The following is a 4,954-nucleotide window of genomic DNA, read 5'->3' on the forward strand; positions in this document are numbered from 1 at the left end:
AGCATGCTCACCTCCAGGGATAGCTGAGCCAGCCAGCATGCTCACCTCCAGGGATAGCTGAGCCAGCCAGCATGCTCACCTCCAGGGATAGCTGAAGGTCAGGACAAATGTTAAAAGTGTTTCCTAATGTGGACCATCTCTATAGATGTCCACGATTACTAATATCTCAGCATATTGTTGACTTCTCAGTGAAAGGGTATGTGCTTTGAAAGCTGGGACCAGAACTGAATGGGATCTTCCAGGGTATGGGTAGTGGCACAGGCTGGTCGTCTCCATGTGTAGAAGCCACCTGAGGACAGCCACTTGAAGAGCGTGAATGGCTGAGAGTTCAAGAACTTGTAATGTTCACCTGCCATCTCTACTGCTCTCTGACCCTGTACTCACCACTTATCAGCAATCCAGAAGGAGAGGAGACTTAGCAGGTTGCCTCAAGAGTTTACTGAGCAAAAGAGAGGCTGGAAAAGATTTCAGAGATAGTGCGGAATAGTGATGAATAACCCTGTCTTAGGATTTTGGAAACGTTACTAAGTGGAATTAAATAGTCCTGGAAGTCAAGACAGAGAGGCAGGTCAGGCATCAAGGCTCCGGCTTGTAACGTACACACTCAAGAGATAGAGGCGGAAAGACACAGAGTTCAAAGTCATCTTGCGATCAAGGCAGTGCAGCTTGGTTACAGGAGACCCTACTTCAAGAAGAAAACCAAAGAGCAAGAAGGGGAATGGGCTGGAGATACAAATGCAATAGAAGCCAGGAATGGCAGGGCTGGAGGGTTCTGCAGGCTACCAGGGGCCAAGGCTGAGAAGCCCTCCTCCCAGCCAGTGACCAACAAGCACCTCAGCCTGTAGTCTGGGGCTGTCATCCCACTTGAGACTCTGTTCCCATTCCCGTCTGGTCGTAGTTCACATCTCACGACTATCATCTCCTCATTGCTTCCCTCTCTCTTCTCCGATTCACCCTTGCCTAGTTGGTTTTCAGGAGGCGCCATATTGCTCAGTGGGTCTCCGTGCAAACTCATATCAATGGCCCCCACGTCTGCAAACAAAACCCCAGCTCTCCTATCTACACCTTTCCTATGGGCAACTGCCTGTCCCTCCTCACACCCACGGGGGATGCTCAGGCTGTAGCCTGCTCATTTTGTGTTCCTCTGGAGTTTAATAAATATGGTTGGATGAAAACTAGAGGCCACCAGTACCATGGTATGGCCATCGACTCCCTTGTCCTGTCTCACTTAGTGGATAACAAAATAAACTGGAAAAACAGAATGTTCTTGTATTAGGCACTCAGACGATAACTATTACTGTGGGTGGCTTCTCAGTGACAAGAAACTTCGAGAAACTCTATAGTTTTCCCCAGTGGGGCAGTTCCAGAAGACACCTGCTCTGAAGAGCCAAGAACAGCTGTGCAGGCAAAGAGGAAGCTGGCACTCACTCAGTAGAAAACCAAACCAAAACAAGACCCTGCCTGCAGTTGGATGGCAAAGTTCCCAGATGGGCAGCTTGACATAAAGAGGTGCTGTGAGGTGTTTGATATAAAAGAAGATAAAACCGCCGGAAACAGACATCTCCTCTCCTAAACTGACTCCCTCAATGTGTGCAAAGAACAACCCTGCTCAGGGTAAAAATAGCATTTGTGGATGAAGGGGGATGCACTTGTCCACCCAGGGAAAGACTGTAGCCGGCCAGCCTCTTTCCTGCACAGTGGAGGGCTCGAAGGACAGCCAGATGGGTGACCAAATTGAGGAGAACAGGGTAGAGATACAGAGGTGGATCCATATTGAACCCAGAGGAGAAGCAATCGCTCAGGAATGGCAGAATGGTGGCCAGATGTGGCCTTTGTCTCCTCACCCCTGTGACATCATATCCAGGCAGAAGCACCAGTCATGCCAGCTAGCACCTTGGAGTGGCAGGGTGGGAGGGCAGGGAGAATGGTGAGTGGTGCCCAAGTGGGCCAGGCAGGCAGAGGAAGTTTTATGTGGCTGTGAAGGTCAGTATTCTGTTGGAAGCTGAGGAGTCCACCAGTGACAGAAATTGCCCAGGCAGACACACCCAAAAAGTGTCAAGTGCCTCAGGCTTGTCTAGTCTGGGGTCATGATACTCCTTACTAAGTCAATAGATTGTCTAAGTTACTGTGCAAAACAGCAAACAGAATAGGGCCAAGCTGGGCTCCAGACTCAACAAGTCAAGCAGGATTCTTTACTGCAGGGCTCCATGGGGTGTTGGACATTTTAATACTCGTTGCATAGAGTTCGTCTGATCCCTCTGACCTAACTCATTACAGAATCATCATCATCAAGTTTACCAACAGTCATCAACAGAGTCTCACTGTATAATCCAGGCTGGCCTCAAACTCATGACCCTGCGGCCTCAATTTCCCCATTTCTGGGATCACAAGTATGTTCCACCATACCCAGCACTGTTTTGTTGGGCTTGGAGCATCTCCCTGAAACCCTAGGATCCTTGCAGATCTCTTTACCAGATCTTTTCACCCTCCCTAGGATGCAAAGTCTACCTTGAGTGGCACTAGCAGAAATACTGGTGAAATGTGAAGTGACACGGGGACGTGAAGGGGGACAAAGAGAAGTCACAGCCTTTCAGTTAACAGTATTGTCCTGAGCAAGCACTGCATGCCAATATTCCTGTATTTATTTAGTCTTCATAAACGCTTACAAGACAGAAACCACTAAAACTGAGGCATAGGAACGTCTGGCACCACACCTGTGGGTATGTCTGTAGCTCATAATGCTGTGTGCTATGGGCAAGACATAAAGATGGTAGAGCAGGAAGGGCTCCTGGAAAAGCCCAGGAAAGCCCTCCATCACTTTGTTCAGAAGGCTCCCACCAGATCAAGTTTGGAAGTATTGGTTGGTGTGGGTCAGGGAGACCAGACCTCCTTGGGTGTCCACATCAGCAACTGAGAACTCTAGCCCGAAAGTGGCCTGAGCACAGCAGAGGGGGCTGCTTCCACTAAGGTGGGGAGAGGGTGGTCCTGAGGCCTCCCTATTCCCTTCCCTGGCTTCACGCTCGTTCCCTGTCATCTCCTTGACATCAGCCAGTGTATAATCCTGATATGTCAGGAACATATGTTCTCCCACATCACACATGCTCTCCTGTGGCCCTGCCATAGAGAGGCGGACTCTTGAGACTACTCTAACCAACGGGCAATGAACAACAGCAATCTGTATTACTTGGCATCGAGTGTGGGTATGAGGTAATCCTGCTGTGATCTCTGTCCAGCTGCAGCAGTGGCTGAGAGGGTCCAGATGTGGCAGGTACGAACACGTCAAGCTTCCATTTGGCCTGGATCTAGAGTAGAGCAGAATCCTCCAGCAAGTAGCATGAAGGAAAAAAAAAATAGACTTTGATTTGTTTAGCCGACACAAAGGATTTGGAACTTATTGGCCATTGACTAGACCAAGGAGCCACTTAACACCTGATGCAATTAGTGCCAGAAAATTATGGTATAGAAGGAAGAAATTAACTCCTGCCATTATCAGAAATGCCAACGGGAATAACAAAACAATTGACTTTTGCAAAGTGTTTCATAGTTTTCGTGTGTGTGTGCGTGAGCGTGTGTGTGTATGTGTGTGTGTGTGTGTGTGTGTGTGTGTGTGTATTCAGAGGACAACCCAAGATGCCGCCCACATGTTTTGAGACCATGTCTCTCACTGTGGCATCTCTAATTAGGCGAGGCTGACTGGGCAACAAGCCCTAGTGATCTGCCTGTCCCTGTGTCCCTAGCACTGAAATACAAGTTCATGCCGCCACTACCAGCTTTTAATACGAATACCATGGACCAAACTCGCATCCTCGTGCTTGGGTGGCTGACACTTTACCAACTGAGATAGCTCCCCAGACCCATGTTTCACAACGTTCAAAGGACTACCTGAACAGAGGTGACCACCATGCTCCCATGATTCTCAGCAGTTTCCCACCTCCCGTCATTAAGCCGCGTCCGTGGAGCCCATTTTCAGCGGTTAGATCAAACCGTCTGAAAGTGAGTGACTTATAAGACTTATTTTGGCTAACCATTCTGGAGGCTGGGACGTACCAAACGGAGATAAGGTTACATTCTTCTTCCCATGGTGGGAACAGAAAGGCAAGCGGGGTGTGTGGGGCAGGGGTGAACGGTGAAGGCGTGGCTTTACCTTTCAACAGCTGTGCATCTAACCTGTGACAAAGGCACTAATCCTTTTCGATGTCGGGCTGCCCCTCCAGGTCCATGCTCCGATGGCAATAAAGTTCCCATATAGGTTTGGAGGGTAAAAACTATTTTCGAATCACAGTACAAAGGTTTCAGACTACACAATGCTATTGTGAAGTCAGAAAAATGGGATTGGAAGCCCCAGACTTCATCTCCAGACCTGGTTAGGGTGAGCTTCCTAAACAGTTCTAACTCTAACCCCCTGCTCTCCCTGCCATCAGGGCTCTGGATCAGTGGAGCATTGCCTGACAGGCAGGCAGGACCCCACAGGGGAGGAAGCAGGGACATGTCTACCCCCTATCCAGCTCACTTAAGATAATCTCACCACCCTTGAGTCACCAAGGTGTAAACACAGAGGGAAAATTTTAAAGTAATTTATTGTTGTGGCTAAAATAAATTCCTGTCTACCGCAGAAGTCTGTTAAACAGCAGCCAGCATAGTGTGGGGTACAAGTTGCTCCTGTTAAACAGCAGCCAGCATAGTGTGGAGTACAAGTTGCTCCTAGAGGTGGAGTTGGGAAGGGCCCTGTAAGCTGCTGGGTTAGACCAGCCTGGGAAGCAATGCTTGACTCTCGCTCAAAGAAAAATAAATACATGTAGAAGAATGAGAATTGATCCATTCTTATCTCCTTGTACAAAGCTCAAGTCTAAGTGGACCAAAGACCTCCACATAAAACCAGAGACACTGAAATTGATAGAGGAGAAAGTGGGGAAAAGCCTCGAAGATATGGGCACAGGGAAAAAATTTCTCAACA

This window comes from Mus pahari, chromosome 1 (genome assembly GCF_900095145.1).
Source record: "Mus pahari chromosome 1, PAHARI_EIJ_v1.1, whole genome shotgun sequence".
Taxonomy (NCBI): domain Eukaryota; kingdom Metazoa; phylum Chordata; class Mammalia; order Rodentia; family Muridae; genus Mus; species Mus pahari.